We start from the raw sequence: 18602 nt of genomic DNA on the forward strand, positions 1-18602 counted from the left end.
ACCTGTCACCCTGGGCAGAGTGCTGTAGCATCATAGCTCACAGCAACCTCTGACACTTGAGCTCAAGTGATTCCCCTGCCTCAGTTTTTTTTTTTTTCTATTTTTAGTAGAGATAGGGTCTTGCTTTTTTGCTCAGGCTGGTCTCAAACTCCTGAGCTCAAGCAATCCACCTGCCTCAGCCTTCCAGAGTGCTAGGGTTACAGGCATGAGCCACCACGCCCAGCCAGAAGACACTTTTTCATTTGACAGTATGTACTATCTTTGTTATGTGCTAGATAAAATGTAGGAACTATGGATTTAGAGATGGATAGGAGAGGGAAAGTTCTGCCCTTGAAGAGCTTACATCCAGAAATAATCTTCAGCTTTGAATGGTTATTTCCTTGCATTATTGTAAATCAATTATATACAATGACTCCATATGGAATCAAATGGGGAAAATAGTCTCTTTTTTTTTCTAGCAATGCAAGAAAAGCATAGAACTCTAAAAATTGACTATTTACCTGTGGTGGATAAGAGTTGTTGGCTAGTCCATGTGTATGTGATGAAGAGGAGTGAGAGAAGGAAGATGAAAAAGTTTTAAGCAAGGGAAATATTCCCATCCTAGGGAATAGCATTGCATAGCATTTTTGAAAACCAATAAAGATATTGGAGCTAGAATAAAAGTAGGAAGCATGAACAAAGAGTTAAGTAGAGATCATGTGGTGCTGTATGAAGAATGTGCTCAATGAAATAAGATTTTCCATGGGAAGACCAAGTCATGGTATATGTAAGATTCTGGTGATGGCCTCCCTATATCAATGTGATGGGATTTTATAGATTTGATAATGAAAAAAGCACAAATCTAGTAACAAAATATTTGGGGGATGGAAATCATCTTTATCAATGCCTTCTAGCTATCACTTCAATATTAACTATTAATTAATTCAATATTAACTATCACTCAATTGCAAATAAAGGTATTTATTTATTGGTCTCTTAGAAAACATCAGTCTTTAGAGTACAGAATTGAGGTTTTAGCTGAAAAAATACAACAAAACAATAAAAAGAGAATCCTGAAAATATATAAAAGAGTATAACCTTCAAAATCTCCAACTGCGATAACCAGAAAAGACCATGGAGAACTGTTGGCATCTATGTACGTAAAGTAGAATTCAATATTGAATTTGTATGTGTAACAAGAAGTCTCGGAATGGTTCTGAGAAGGGGTGGTTGAAGGCATGTCAGTTCCATGCTTTTCTGGGACTAAGTTAGAAATGAACCTTTGACACATGAAATAAATGGATGAACCTCAAAGTAATTATGCTGGATGAAAGAAATCAGACATTAAAAAGAGTACTGCAGTGGGATTGCAATTATATAATCTTTAAAAATGTAGGCTAATTTATAATGACAGAAAGCAGATGGCAGAAAAGAAGTGGGGCAAAAGGAAGTAGGTGAGACCATAGAGTTGCCAGAAGGAGAGATTACAAAGGAGTATGAGAAAACTTGAGAGGAAAAGTAACATTATAAATTAGTAACTGTGTGTCAAAACTTTTCAAATTGTACACTTTAAATTTGCAAGTTACTATACATCAATTATAAATCAATAAAGCTTTTTAAAAATAGAAAAAAATAATAAAATAAAATGTTCTCACCACAAAAATGATATGTAGGTGAGGTGATAGATATGCTATTAATAGCTTGATTCAATCTTTCTACTGTATATAAGTATATACATATGTGTATGTGTATATATAATATATAGAAAGTACATTGTACCCTATATATATATAATTATTATTTGCTAATTAAAATTTTTTAGAAAGAATTTCACTAAAACTTTGAGAATTAAAGGGAATATTTTCCTTTCTTATAGAAGGGGAGGTAAGACACAGCTGACTTCCAGAAAATGGTTTTAGTTTAGTCAAAGGTTGGTTGCATGGGAAATAGTAGCATTTCTTTAGAAAGAATGTAAGGGCAATGTGGTTTATATACCTAACCATATCTAAACTAAATAAACAAATACAGAATTTTCAGCTAATCTTTAAGGCACTGAGGCATTTCACCAGTTTATTTTTGGGCATTCTCAATTCTTGTTTTTATTGTCTCATTTTCTACTTAACTTAGTCACTTACTTATTTTTTGTGGTAAGACATTTATAATATACTCTCAGTTGCTTTGAAACGTACCTTTGCATTGTGCATACTAGATGAGATTACACCAAATTTACTTTCCCTTCACTCTCCCACCCCTCTCTCCTCCGATGCCTCTTCTCTCCTTCTTTCTGAACTATATTTGTGTTCTATCATTTGTATGAATGCATAAGCGATTATATATTGGTTGCATAATAGTATTGAGTACATTGAATACTTTTTTTCCACTCTTGAGGTACTTTACTAATAAGAATATATTCCAGTTCCACCCAGGTAAACATAAAAGATGTAAAGTCTCCATCTTTTTATGGCTGCATGGTATTCCATGGTGTACATATACCACAATTTTTAATCCATTCATGGGTTGATGAGCATTTAGGATGCTTAAATGCCTGGGAATTTCTCTAACAAAGGACATAAAATATCTCCATAATGAGAGTTATGAAACCCTTTGAAAAGAAATAGTAGAAGGTATTAACAAATGAAAGAACATACCCATGCTCATGGCTGGGAAGAATCAATATGGTTAAAATGTCCATACTATCCAAAACAATGTGCAGATTTAATGAAATTCCTATCAAAGCACCAATGTCATTCTTTAAGGAACTTGAAAAAAACCTTGAAGAGCCAATACAGTACTTGCAAATAAAAACAAATCAGGAGGCATCAATATTATCAGACTTCAGGTTATACTACAAATCTGTTGTGATCAAAACAGTATAGTACTGGCTCAAAAATAGAGATGTAGATATTTGGAACAGAACAGAGAATCTAGAGATGAAACCAGCCATAGATGGTCTTCTATATAATAGCAACAAACTATCCAACTAAATTAAGGAAACCACGTAATTTACACTAGCACCAAAGAAAAAATATTTAGAAGTAAATTTACCCAAGGATATGAAAGATCCATATAATGAAAACTGTAAAACATTTATGAAAGAAATTGAAGATGACAAAAACAAATGGATTTGAAGATTTAACATTGCTAAATTGTCCCTATTATCCAAAGTGCTCTACAGAAGCAATTTAATCCCTATCAAAATCCCAATGTTATCTTCCCATCATGGTAAATAGCCACAACAACTAATGGAATGGGATAGAAAGCCTGGAAATTATGCAGGATTTTAACATTCATTATAGATGACTTGACTGTTTGTGTCATCAATGCTAGGATATCATGTCTTGAACTGGATTTAATATTCAACAATATCAGACAGTATAACACAGATTTTGAAAATTCTAACTTATGGTAAAATTATAGTCTATAGAACTTATCACATCTTTTAAACTTAGAAGATACTTAGTTTTCATAATATGAGGGGAAAATGTGCAGATTAATTTTTCTCTTAGAATTAATCTAGTTTGATCACAAGAAACTCAAAGTGGCCTAAATTCAATCTTTGCCTAAAAATAGTTAAGTCGGTCTGGCATAATAATAATAAAACTAATATGAATCTTCCATCAGAGTGGTTGGCTGCTGAGGAATCAGTGAGTTTAGTCAAAAACTAAAACTAAAACGTATACCTGTAAATATAATTAGCACTGATTCTGTTATATCCATTGATAATTAAATATGTTTATAGAAAAATTGCAGAGCTGATCACAAGATTATCTGAATAAAAAATATTCAATTGTAAGTTGAATTATTAGAAGTTATAAGAAAAGTTTTTAAAGTCTTTGCAATAATTCATAACATCTTTGAAGTAAAAGTCTGGCATTTAAATTTAGCAGAATAATTCATCCATGGTCTTGGCTCCTATAGTGTCCAGCAGTGATCATGACAGTCATTAAATCTCCTAACAAACTACATTTGAGCCCTGACTCTTTTTATTTTCTAATTTTAGGACCTGAATGTTACAGAACTAGAAGATGGAGAAGATAGAATGATCAGAGATACTGCAAATAAACCTCTGGAGAGAGCAGATGACAGAGAGAGAGAAAGAACATAGCAGTTCATGCCCATGGTCAAACATAAGCAGTAAAGGATAGCTTATGAAGAAAGTAAAAATCTTCTATTCCATCACTCTCCACCATCACATCTGCTCTCCAGAAGAAACTGCTTTTGTCGATTGGGCTTTCATCTCCTCTGGTGCTTAACTCAATAATGCCAAATATTTTAATTTTAGACATTAATAATTCTCTTCTAAATACAAGAGTTGAATTTTCTTACCTAGTCCTCATATCTCTCCTCCATCAGAATTCTGAGAGTTAAAATTTTTTGTCATAATTTTGAGTATAATTATTATTTTAAACAATATTTTTAATGTTTCACCTTTCTTCAGAATCAGGAGAGCAGTATGGCACTCATGATTCCTTACTTCTTTGTCTTCAAAGCATACGTAGCAATGAAGACAATGAACAAAAGCACCACAAGTTATGTAGGAGTGAAGAGGACTCAGGGGCAGCTGGCGAATTCCCAGTAAGATGCAAATGAGCAGCAATCAGGGGTGTTCAAACCAGCAGAATTACTGCAAATAGATTGACTCAGTAGAGGGCAGCAAGAAGGAAATTAAGGGGTTCTCCTAAGACCTAGAGAAAGCAGTACTTGGAGAACACCAGCAACCAAGATTAAAACACAACCTTAGAATGGGAGCACCCCTACTAAAAACTGATTTACTCAATTCTGAGACCAAACATGATAGGAAAGAAGTACTGAAAGTGGCTGAGTGGAAAAAAGTATGATAAAGTACATAGAAAAAAATAACGTGGGAGGGACTTATTAAGGAAACTGTACATTGCATTTGCCATAAAATAATAATAAATAATTCTTCAGCTGATTAACTTGCTAATATTCTCCTCCAAAAGATCCCCTTACTAACAGCTGGTTCATGAAAATCCAGCATGGGCAAATATGAGTCTATTTAATTATGAATATTGATTTTAAAAAATATTCATGATGATATAAAGATATTTTACATGGAAAACTTAGCATGAGACCTACTCACTTAATTTTTTTAAGTGTGTAATACAGAATTATTAAATATAAGCCCTTTGTTGTCCAGCAGATCTCTAGAACATAGTCATCTTGCAAAATGGAAACCTCATATCTATCAAATAACAAATCTCTGTTTCTCCTCCTCCCAGATTTGGCAACCACTAGTCTATACTCTGTGCTTCTGTGGGTATGACTATAGTAGTTTGAAGAAGTGAGATAATGGAGTATTTTTTCTTCTCTGACTGGCTTATTTCACTTAGCATAACATATTAACCTCCAAGTTCATTGATGTTGGGCATAAGGCAGGATTTTCCTCTTCTAAAAAATATTTGTGTTGAAAAAAAATTGTGTGTTCATGAACTTTGAAGTTGTTTCCATTTCTTTACTACTAGGAACAATGCTGCAAGAACAAGGGAACACACTTGAATCTCTTCAAGAGTCTGATTTCAGTACTTTAGGATATTCACCCAGAACTGGCATTACTGATCATATGGTTCTATTTTTAATTTTTTGAAGAATGTCCATACTGTTTTTCATAATGGCTTCACAGCCAACATAACAAATGGGAGGTGATATCTCATCATGAATTGATTTGCATTTTTCTGATTGGTGATATTGAGCACCTTTTCATACATCTGGTGGACATTTGTATATTTTGAGTTTATTTATTTGTTTGTTTGTTTTTTGAGCAATGCCGATTGAAGTCCTTCACCCACTATGTATTATTTGTTTAGGTGTGGAGTTGTCACATATTTTGAATATTAATCCTCCCCAGATAAATGGCTCCAAATATCTTCTCCTATTCTGTGAGCTGACTTTTCATTTTACTAATTGTTTCCTTTGTTATATAGATTTGTAGCTTGATGTAGTCCCAATTATCTGTTTTTGTTTTTGTTGCATGTATTTTGGTATTATCTCCAAGAAGTCCTTGCCAAAACCAATGTCAAGAATCTCCCCCAATTTCTATAGGACTTTTGCAGTTTTGGGCCTTACATTTAAGACTTAAATACATTCTGAGATGATTGTTATATGCATTGTAAGATAGGAGTCTAATTTGATTGTTCAGTATGTGGGTGGGGGTATAGTATTTTCGGGAATATTTGCTGAAAAGACTACGTTTGCTCATCACCTATTCTTGACACCTTGTCAAAAGTCAGTTGACCACACATGAGGGTTTATTTCTGGGCTATTCATTCTGTTCCATTGATCCATATGTCTGTCTTGCTTACTGACACACTATTTTGATTACTTAAGGTATATCATATATTTTGAATTGAGAAGGGCTTTGTTATTTTTGCTCAAGATTGTCTTGGCTATTCAGATTTTTTGGGTTTCCAAATGTTTTTTTTTTCCTATATTCCTTCAGAAATAAGGACATCCTACTTTTTGCAACTATGTAGGTGAAGCTGGTAGATATTATTTCAGTGAGATTAGATAAATGAAGTGCACTGAAAGACCAGGGTGTTGTATCCGTGCTCCCCTCCTCTCACTCTCCCTCCCTGGGAAGAAATCTCGGAGATGAGCACTTCTCTCAAACCTTGCAGAGTCGTGTCAGTGACAGTAAAGCCACTCACCCATTTTCTTTGTTCTTTGTTGCTCTCGGGCCCCCAAACTATGCTGGCTTTCTCAGTGCTCTAGGTGAGGTGAGACACAAACAGGCCCATCAAACAGCATTCCAAAAGGCTTGAAATGTTAGATGCATTCCCCACCCTCCCATCTGAGCATATTCTCTTGTTTCCGCATGTTTTAGATAACTCAGGATTGCAAAGCTTGAGATTAGGTTTTTATTTATTTATTTATTTTATTTATTTATTTATTTATTTATTTATTTATTTATTTTTACCATTTCCCCTTTCTAGGTACAAAGCTCAACACTAAGCAGTGCTGCAGCTCATATGGGAAGGGCTTTTTACTTTTCCACCAATATTCTGTGAGATGATCAATAAAAGGAGAAATGGAGTAATTTGGGTTCCTCATTTTGAGCTTTGCAATCACCACATTCATCATTTATTTGAATTTTCTTTTTGCCAGCAAATATATGTGGTATCACAGAAATAGAAGACAAAAAGTAAATCAAAAGAAAGCTGCAAGGATTCTGAAACATTTCAAATGTATTCTTGCAAGGAACGTGTATAGCTGAGTCTGCAACGTCCAGTCTATTTGTACACCGGCATTCCCTAAAGTAACTTCCAAATACTAAATGCCATTTATTAGTGCAAAATAAAATAACTGTGTTAATATAAAGCTTGTATATATTTGTGTGTGATTAAAATTCAGTGATAACTACAGTAATTATGCAGATATTTATTCAAAATTTGACTAAGAAAAGATTTTCAGGAGTAATTAATTCTTGCTGACATTATTAAAATTATCGACACGTGGTGAAAATAAAACATAGATCATGTGTTAGTACATGTAAATGGTGCTTCAGATATCTCTATAGAAAATGTATTTCTCTTATCTTTCTCTTTACACCACTCTGGTAGGAGTAGTCTACACCAAGATTAGACCACTCCTACCAGACTCCCCCTGGAATTTCATTGAGTGGAATGCATTCTAAAATTTGCAACAAAACTAAGAAATGTAATATATCATTTCATGGTTTTGTTCTTTGTAATATGTGTATTTTTACTTTGAAACTTTTATAAGGTGGAATAAAGCAATTAAGCATTTATATTATGTTCAAGTAAGTTTATTCAATATAAAAACATACCATTATAAAATAAAATGGGATAAGAAAAATGCTATCATGTGAAAATTAAACTAGAAGTATTATCACACACATGAAGGTTTGACAAATAAGTTAGCGAACTTGCTACCATATGCTTATGTTAGCAACACTATGGCCTTGGTAGGTCAGGTTTTCACTGCTGCGTTCGTGTGGATCTGTGGTGGTGTTTTGCTAAGTAGTGTATATTATTGTGCTTGTGTGTCTTTTGTGCTGTAGTGAGAATGTCAAAGCTTGAATCAGAACAAAAACACACACTAAATTTCTTGTTATACCTGGCACGAGTGGAAGTGAAATTGGGTCATGTTAGTTCAAGTTTGTGGGAACAATGCCATAAAGGAAACAGCAGTGCACAAACAGATTGGATGTTTTACTTTAGGAAGAGCAGTCAGGGTGGCCAATAATGAACAACACTGAAGAAAACATTGCAAAAATTCATCAAATCGTGTGTCAGGATTATCAGCTGATTGTGTGAAGCATAACAGACTATGCAGACATTGGTAGAGAACCGTTAGTAAAATCTTAACTGAAAATGTTAGTGTGAGGAAGGTATGTGTAAAATGGTCCTGAAGGAGCATATTGATGAACAAAAGCTAAGGAGAGTTGAAGTTTGCTAAGAGCTGTTGGAGAGGCAAGATGATGTTTTGGTCCATGTTATCACTGGTGATGAAACATGAGTGTACCAATATAACCCTGAAACAGAGTGTCAAGAATGTACAATGGAGGTCAGTCAGTTCTCCTTGGCCAAAAATGTTCTATCAGTCCAAATCAAGAGTCAAAACAATGTTGCTAAATTTTTGATAACAGAAAGAGTATTCATTATGAATTTGTACCAACTGGACAAACCGCTAACTAAATTTACTGTTTGGAAGTGCTGAAAAGGCTACATGAAAAAGTTAGACCAAAAAAAAAACCTGAACTTTTCACCAACTCACAGCTCTCACGCCATGGCAATGAACCGGCTAACACAGTGCTGCCTATGAGGGAGCTTTTAGTCAATAAACAAATTATTGGAACATTCCAATTCTAACGGTCCTGACCTGGCGCCCTATGACTATTTTCTTTACCTGAAGATAAGAGATATTGACAGAAAGACTTTTTTTTAAAAAAATAGAATCTTACTCTGTGTCCTAGGTAGAATGCCATGGCAGCATAGCTCACAGCAACCTCAAGCTCCTGGGGCTCAAGCAACCCTATTGCCACACCCTCCCAAGTAACTGGGACTATAGGCACCTGCCACAGTGCTTGGCTAATTTTTCTTCTACTTTTAGTAGGGAAAGGGTCTCATATTTAACCAGGATGGTCTGAAAATATATTGTCTTCAAATAACATCTTTAAGTAATTATAAATACTGCTTGTACCACTTTTAAGACTCTAAAATAATTACCCACTAAAACTAGGATTCTCAGAGAAATGCGTAAATCCATACCCCAGTCAGGAAAACAAAGTACAAAATGATCTTGATATAAACCAGGGCAACAGAAGGAAAACTGTTCGTGTTGTTATAACAAAATACCAAAGACTGAGTAATTCGCAAAAAACCAGAAATTTATTTTGTAAAACTTTTGGAGATTACTAAGTCCAAAATATAGGTTTCTTCATCCTATGTCTGGTCCTTTGCTCTTTGCTGCATCCTAGGGAAGGGAAGAATGCTGTGTCCTTATGTGATGGAAGGCAGGCAGGCAGGCAAAAATGGCCTCTTTTAAAGGGCTTTAATCCCATTCAGGAAGGAAGAGCCATTAGGACCTAATCACATCCTAAAAACCCTACATTTCGATAGCATCCTGTTGGTGATTAAGTTTTAACATGAATTTTGGTGGGTGTAAAAAATATTCAAACCATAGCAAAAGCCTTGTAAAAACAGGATCCTGGGGAAAAAAAATCACAAGATCATGTCTGAATTTATCCCTATTTACCAAAGTTGTCAATAAATGAAATAAAATAGAGTCTTAACCTGTTACACTTGCCTTTACATTTGAGAAAAAAACGTCTTTTAATAGCAAGTATCTCATTAAAGAATTTATTTTCATAAAGGAAATCTTCATAAGGGATAAATGGTATTACACAAATGCAAATGAAAATGGCATATTGTGATTTATTTATTGAAAACTCTGCTTATTAATTTTTCACTCATTACTTATCATACTCCAGTGAACAAAGGATAAAAATATGTATTTCACAGGAGTTTTAAGAAGATTACACGGCAAAAATAGTATTTACCTTATATAAGGCACATTGTAACTCTTAGATTGCTTGACCTTGTCTATTTGGTTTTAGAGTTAGTCCAGCAAAAATTTTCCTGTAGAGTGCAAAACCATTCTAAACAAAAATGTGAATTATCCATGAACTGTTCTGATATGGTTAATTTCAATTTATTCCATTATTAGAACCAGAGATAGTCTACCTTTGGCCAAAATTCTGTTAAGATTGTTATAAAAGTGCTAACCATGAGGTATCCACACTCTGCATCTCAGAGCATATAAAAAATAAATTTAGAGAGGAATGCAAAAGTTCCATTTTCTAATTCATATAGATATCACTTCAGTGCCCATCACTTAGATGTCTTTAAAAAGAAGTCAAAAACATGGCCTATATTTCTCAGAATCTGGAAAGTACCTTACAAGAATAATTTTTTTTTTTTTTTTTTTTTTTTGCTTTTATTTCTTTAGCTTTTGTCATTTTGCCTTGGCGGGGAAACAAGGTCACTTAAACTTCACTTGATCTGTCTTCTCTAGCAATGTGTTAGTTTATGACAAAGCAGGGTTTTATGGAGCTTTTGATCTATAGAGTTCTGTTTGATTGTGGAAAGCTCAAACTCATGTCTAGAATACAGATTAAGAGAGAAATGAAATGCTTGTGTAAAGATAAAAACTAACCATCGAAATAGTGCTGTACTTTTAGAGCTGGGAATAATCCTATGCTAAGAACTAATTTTACATATTTTGTTTTGGCCAGCATTTCTAAAGTTACATAATTTTAAAATATTATAACCTTACATAGATTTTTTTGGTCAACACATTTTATCCTGGATAAAAACAAATACCATATGACTTTGGATAAGTTTTCAATTCTTCAACATCTCAGTTTCCTGTATTATAAAATGGTCATGATTATAATAAACACTTTGAAAGCATATTGTGGAGATTAAATAAGGTATGAATAAAAATCACTTGGAAAAGTGCCAGTAGGTGTAGCAGTAGTAACAGATTGTTCTACCACTTTCCACTGTACACTCTTTGCTGCAAATATGGCAAATTACCATGCCAATTATTTAGGGTGCTACACTCTCTGAGGGTTCTAGGCCTTTGAATGTGCTGCTTCGTGTACCTGGAATGCCCTTCTTGTTCTAACTCCCCAGGCAAACATTGCCTCATGTTACGGAATTAGTTATTCTTTCTGAGAGAACAGAGGCCACATTTGCTTACTCATAATTTTATATAATATATTCCATATCATCTAGAATTCTCAATGATCATTGTGATACTGAATGATATGTCTGTGCTCTCTTTAAAAAGATGCCATTCACTAGTGTGCAAATACAGTAGCCGCATTCTTCTGAAATTAAAAGCAGTAATGCTTTAGAAATCACAAGGGAAAATATAATTGCCATGAAGGACAGATTTTAAGAAGATGATATAAGTGAAACTATGATAAATTCACATACCTAAGTTTGAGAGCAATGTCATTTCCCACCACAATTCACTAATAACTAGAGAACAATAGAGTAAGAGAAATATGGACATAACTGAACAAAATAGAAAAAAATAGCACAGAATCATAAACACATATAAGATTAAATGCAGGAACAATCTCAAATACTATAATAGAAGTAAATCGAAAAAATAACTCACCTGTTAAAAAAGTGAAAAATCTAAAAATGATCAAAGCTATGGCAGGCAATAGAAAGAATGTGAAATAAGAAATATTTTTATAAGATAATATAGAATTCACAGCAAAATATATATGATGTAAAGTTGTTTTATGTTTTAAAAGCTATAATGAGACATGAGCCTCAAATTTTTAGCATCAAAGTATAAAGAGCAAAAATTTTAAATATTTATATAGAGCTATAGAAATCTATATTTGCTAAAATTAATATATTTCTCTTATAATTGAATGATGTAGATAATAAATATGCATGTAAGATTTGATTGATTTTATCCACAGCTTTGATTAGAAACACGTATATCCACGTTCATATAAATAATGAATTAGTTGAGATTGTGTATCATTTACTGCTGTTCATGAACATCACTCTTTCAGGGGTAATCTCATGGGAGATGACAAATAAAGATTAATACAACAATAAATAACTATGACAGACACTATATGCAATAGTAGAAACAAAGGAAATCCCATGTTTTGGATGTGATTTTACCATATTCAGAAGAAAATCCATACAGATTTAATTATGTACGGTTTTAATTAAATAAAAATATTGAAAATATATCATCAAGCATTCATCTCAGGAGAATAGAAAAAATAAATTGGCAGAAATTAACTAGAAGGAAGAAACTATTAAAGATAAGGAAATATGGAAGCATGGTAAAATCAATAAATTGAACAAAATCTGATTTTGTCAGGAAAAAAGATAAGTAAAACAAAAAGTACTATGAAAAATATGATCAGCAAAACATAAGCACACCACATCATCTCTTAGCTAATGCAAAGGAAAAATAAAGCCAACAATATTATATATTTTTTTTTTATTGTTGGGGATTCATTGAGGGTACAATAAGCCAGGTTACACTGATTGCATTTTTTAAGCAAAGTCCCTCTTGCAATCATGTCTTGCCCCCATAAAGTGTGACACACACCAAGGCCCCACCCCTCTCCCTCCGTCCCTCTTTCTGCTTTTCCTCCCCCCAATTATTCAGCAATATTTGCATTTTTTAATTCAATTAACTGATACATTTAATAATATAGTTTCCTGAGATATAAAAGTATAAAATACATATTTAAAAATCATCATGGTTTTTAATGTGAATAATATACAGAAGTTTTAATTTAAAAAGTCAATTGATAAGAGCAACAAAAACTGACATGCTTTGACAAAAACAGCAAGAATTATAAAATAGAGTATAAAGAAAATGATTATTATTATTTTTTTTTTGTAGAGACAGAGTCTCACTTTATCACCCTTGGTAGAGTGCCGTGGCATCACACAGCTCACAGCAACCTCCAAGTCCTGGGCTTAGGCAATTCAGAAAACGATAAATATTTTTAAAGGAAAAATAGTGAATGAAATTTCTTATCAGATTTCTGCTAGTAGAGATAGATTGATGAAACATAGAATTTCCTCCTTATTAATTTAAACATTTGCTGTATTTGCACAAAATCGATTCATGTCCTTCTCATTCACAAAATGTATTCATTCTATCTCAATAATCTCAAAGGTCTTAAATTGTTTCATCACCAACTAAAAAGTCCAATCTGAATCACACGTGACACTTAAGACACAATTCTTCCAAGGCAAATTCCTTTTCAGCTATAAGCCTGTAAAATCAACCACTTACATACTTCCAAAATACAATCTTGGCTCAGGTACAAGGTAGACATCTGCATTCCAAAATAATGTATAATAAGAATGAAATAACATGGATTACCTTTGTTAGTGTAAAGTAATATGTTAAAAATATTATCTTAGATGTTACAAATCTAAATTCAAATAATTAGAAAAACAGAGAAGAAAACAGAAAAAGCTTAAAAGATAGTTCAGGTTGTTATTCTTAATAACCATAACAATTATTTATGGCAATTAAGGAGAAGTAAAATACAATTGGTGGAGCATTAACCGTACTCTCTATTTACAAAGAGAAATTTATATTTGTAGCTTAATTGTGAAGAAAGCAACTGTACATGAAAGTCTTCACTAGAAAATGTACAATATACTATACAAAGTAGTTGGGGAACAGTTTTATGTTTTATGTTCTTTTATGATATTAAAAAGGTAATCTTTTGAGAATGAGATGACACCTTCTCCCTACCCACAGTGTTATGAAACATTCCAACAGTCCTTTGAAATTAGCCACAAAGGAAACTTCAGAATAGGTAACTAGAAATCCATTACAAAGCTCATAAACATAAGCCCCAAATTGTCATTTGTGAATGAATTGTCTCTTTTTGTTTGTTTTTTGGTAGATTTTATGTGATATTAAAATGTATTTTATTTTAATCAGTCTTGCTTTGTGCTTAAAAATTGAGCTCAGGGAACATTATTGTGTGTGTGTGTATGTGAATGTTTGTGTGTGTGTGTGTGTGTGTCTGTGAGTGGTGGGAGAGAGAGTACGTGCGCACAAGAGAGGGACAGATTATCAGATCAAATTAAAATATATTTTAACAAAAGATGCATTTTTATAGTGCCCCAGGTTAAGTTAGTATTTTAATGCTTTTTATAGTAAAAGAAATGTAACACATTCTGAAAATTTACTGTTCTTTTTAGAATTCTAATTTTCAGAGAGAACCTTTACATTTTGTCCACACAACACTTTATATGAATGCCTAAAATTTATTTTCATATTTCAATTGCCAAAGGAGAAATTTCATAAAAACCATTGTATAAAATAATTCTTCTTCACACACGAATAAAATAAATATGTTGAAATAAATGGTAAAAAATAATTAGGTAAAATTTTAGTGATTAGGCCATAATCTAAAGCTGAGTTTGTATTATGGCTAGTACAATTTCAACTTCTTGTTTAGCATTCTTAGATTCAAAACAAAAGTAAAATTAAAAACATTTATTTAATGGAGTGGAGCAAGCTGGTGGACTAGACACATCTTCTTTCTAGCCACTTGTAGTGAGGCAGGGGAAACTTACCCACAGTGAAGCACTGGCGGACTACAGGAGCCAGCAAGGTAGTACGGAGCTGAGGAAAACCAGCACAGAAGGCAAGTGCTTGGGAATTTGAGGTGACAGGTCAGCTATCCTGCTGTAATGACTGGGGGCAGCAAAGGGCTGTCCTGCAGTTTTTTGATTTCGGGCTAAACTTGCTCACTGGAGCAGCCTTGGAAGTCTTAAAGGAGTAGGTGTGGGTGGACTTGAATAGTGACTAGTGTCCAGGATTGAATATTGGGTCCATTAGCGTGGCTGCTATCTGGGTACCATTGTGCGAAGCCTGTTTGGGAAAAACAGTCCACACGGTCCTAGTGCACAGCCAATTCTCTCTTGCCTGTGGAGTTCTGGCATTCACAATTGGGGTGAACTGAGCAGCTCTAGGAATCATTGTCAGCGGACATGTGTGACGTTCCTTCTAAGGAATCTGGCAAGAATATTAGAACTCCAATCCTGCAGGGACTAAATCTTGATGAAGCAACCAGGCCTTGATTGAGGGCAACTAAGTCAAGGAGATAGGACTCTATCTCCTCTGCAACTAAGAGTGGCTTCTAGCCCTAATTTTTCACAGCAAATCAGCATATGTTCTCCAGCTGCTAACACCACAGAACCATCTGGTGTCCAGGCAATGTATTGCAATATAAATATTGTATATATATATATACACACACACACATTTCTATGGGGATTTTTGGTTGGTTGTATTTTTAATTTTTATTTTCTTCAATAGCAAGGGTTCCTCCATTTTTGTTATGGTTTTTCAGCAGCTTTTATTCTTTCATTTTTATTTCTCTCCTTTTTTCTCACATTTTGTAGAGATTTTTCTACTTTTGTCATCTTTCTCTCATAATATTCCCACACACCATCTAAGATATCCCTTTTTAATTCTTTATCTTATATAATTGTATTTTTAATTTTACTTACATGTTTTTATTCATTTTTTTTTCTTTTTGTTCTCTTTTTCTTTCTCTGAAAGCTGGGGGTTCAAAGCATTGGTCTGGCTGTGGAGTTACAGCATTGGACTGGCTCAATGAGGTCAAGAGCTCACAGGCTAGAGTGCCATTTCAGTTCTGGACTTTGGAAAGACAGCATTGGCAGGTCTGTACTGCAACCTACTGCAGAATTTTTGATTTTTGATTATTTTGCTCTTTCTACATTTAGTAGAGGTGGGCTCTTGCTTTTGCCCAGGCAGGTAAAGATTTCCTGATTTTGAGGAAACAGCCCAACTTTTTCCACCAAAGACCTAGAGTTGTGAGTGTGACCTTAGCACCCTGCCAAACAATATCATTTTCTAATCACTCTTTTTCTCTTCTTTTACAGCCCTTCTTTTTTTTCCCCTCTTTTTTCTCCCTCCTTGCTCTTTAAGCTTCTCTTCCTTTTCACCTATACCAAAAGACCACTTCAACAGCTAAGTTCTGAGAAAAGGTAACTTAAAGTGAAGGAGGTAGTGAGAAGGAAATAAGTAGGGGAAGGAACTGAGCAAGAAGAAAACACAGGACAGCACCTGTGGCTCAAAGGAGTAGGATGCTGGCCCCCATATGCCAGAGGTGATGGGTTCAAACCCAGCCCCAGCCAGAAAAACTGGAAGAAGAAAGAAGAAAGAAGAAGAAGAAGAAGAAGAAGAAGAAGAAGAAGAAGAAGAAGAAGAAGAAGAAGAAGAAGAAGAAGAAGAAGAAGAAGAAGAAGAAGAAGAAGAAGAAGAAGAAGAAGAAGAAGAAGAAGAAGAAGAAGAAGAAGAAGAAGAAAACACATGAAGAAAAACCAGCAAGAAATTCTGGCAACATGAAAAAACAAAACAGAAAGAAAGGAGGAAGAAGAAGGAGAAGGAGAAGGAGAAGGAGAAGAAGAAGAAACACATGAAGAAAAACCAGCAAGAAATTCCGGCAACATGAAAAAACAAAACAGAAAGAAAAGAAGAAGAAAGAAGAAAGAAGAAAGAAGAAGAAGAAAGAAGAAGAAGAAGAAGAAGAAGAAGAAGAAGAAGAAGAAGAAGAAGAAGAAGAAGAAGAAGAAGAAGAAGAAGAAGAAGAAGAAGAAGAAGAAGAAGAAGAAGAAGAAGAAGAAGAAGAAGAAGAAGAAGAAGAAGAAGAAGAAGAAGAAGAAGAAGAAGAAGAAGAAGAAGAAGAAGAAGAAGAAGAAGAAGAAGAAGAAGAAGAAGAAGAAGAAGAAGAAGAAGAAGAAGAAGAAGAAGAAGAAAAAACCAGAAGAAGAAGAAGAAAAAGAAAGAAGAAAGAAGAAAGGAAGAAGGAAGAAGAAGACACATGAAGAAAAACCAGCAAGAAATTCTGGCAACATGAAAAAACAAAACAGAAAAACTCCCCTTCAAGGGATGATGGGGCAGGTACTGCAGAGGATTCCACTTATAAAGAATTAAGGGGAATGACAAAAGGGGAATTTAAAATATGCATGGCAAAGGCAATAAAGGGAATTAATGAGAAAGTGGAAAAGAAGAACCAAAAAAATGGACATAAGATATGAAGAGTATAGAAAGAATATGGCACAGTTTAAGAAGTTGAAAGAGTCAATCAGAGAACTTAAAGATGCAGTAGAAAGTATCAATAATAGATTAGACCATTGAGAAGAAAGAAGCTCAAAGCTGGAGGATAAAGCTCTCGAGTTAACCCAGGTAGAGAAAAGAAGAGAGAGGAAGCAGAACATTCATTCAGAGAACTATGGACTTCACAAAGCATTAAAACATATGAATTATGGGAATCCCTGAAGGGAAAGAAGAATGGAATGGATGCCCTATTGGAGTACATCATAAATGAAAAATTTTCAAGTTTCACTAAAGATTGATAAACACTTCTTTTAGAGGGATATTAAACCCCATGTCATCTCAACAAACATACAGCATCTCTAAGACACATTGTAATATACTTGTCCAAATCAAGACAAAAGAGAAAATTCTACAGATAGTCAGGAGTCAGGGTCAACTGACCTATAGGAGAGGATCCATTAGTAGAGATTGTTAGGTAACATTAGGATAAGAGCAGACTTTTCAGCTGAAATGTTCCAAACAAGAAGAAAATGGTCATTTATCTTTAGCCTACTTAAACAAAATAATTTTCAGAACAGAATTCTGTATACTGATACTTATAAAAAGCTTCAAAAATGATGGAGAAATCAAATATTTTACTGGTATGCAAACACTGAGGAAAAATCACAAGATTAGCTGTACTGGAAATACTTACGCCTATTTTTTGTTGGTTCTCCATACTGACCATCACAGTGGCCCACCAGCAAAATAAACACCCAGAAACTAAAGGACATAATCCAGCTTCCACTGTGGTTCAAAGGATTAGAACTCTACCACACTTATCAATTCTCTCAATACATGTTAATGGTATATATTCCCTGATGAATAGACAAAGGCTGACAGAATGGATAAAAAAGCACAAGCCATTTATAGGCTATCTCCAAGAAACACACGTAACCTTGAAGGACAAATCTAGACTCAGAGTGAAGGGGTGGAAAACAGTATTTCAGGCAAGAAAGAGGGGAGTCACAATCTTATTTTCAGATACAAGTAGATTTAAAGCAAGTAAACTTAAAAAAGACAGAGGTAACGTCCTTCTGGTCAAGGGAACAATACAATAAGAGGACATTTCAATTTTAAATATATATGCACCAAATAAATGCTCTTAGATTTATGAAACAGACCTTGATTGGCCTGAGGAATATGATATTTCTAACACAATAATGGCTGGGGACTTTAACACTCCTTTGGCAGAACTGTGCAGATCCTATAAATAGGCAAGCTACTTAACTGTGACCTTAGAGAAAGAGCTTAATAGACACATACAGAACATGCCATCCCAAAACTAAGAAATACACGTTCTTCTCAACAGTCCATGGAACTTTCTTCACAATAGATCATATCCTAGGATACAAATCAAACTTCAACAAAATTAAGATAATTTAAATTATACCTTTTGTCTTCTCAGACCACAAGGCAATTAAGGTGGAACT

Source organism: Nycticebus coucang, chromosome 2 (genome assembly GCF_027406575.1).
Source record: "Nycticebus coucang isolate mNycCou1 chromosome 2, mNycCou1.pri, whole genome shotgun sequence".
Lineage (NCBI taxonomy): Eukaryota > Metazoa > Chordata > Mammalia > Primates > Lorisidae > Nycticebus > Nycticebus coucang.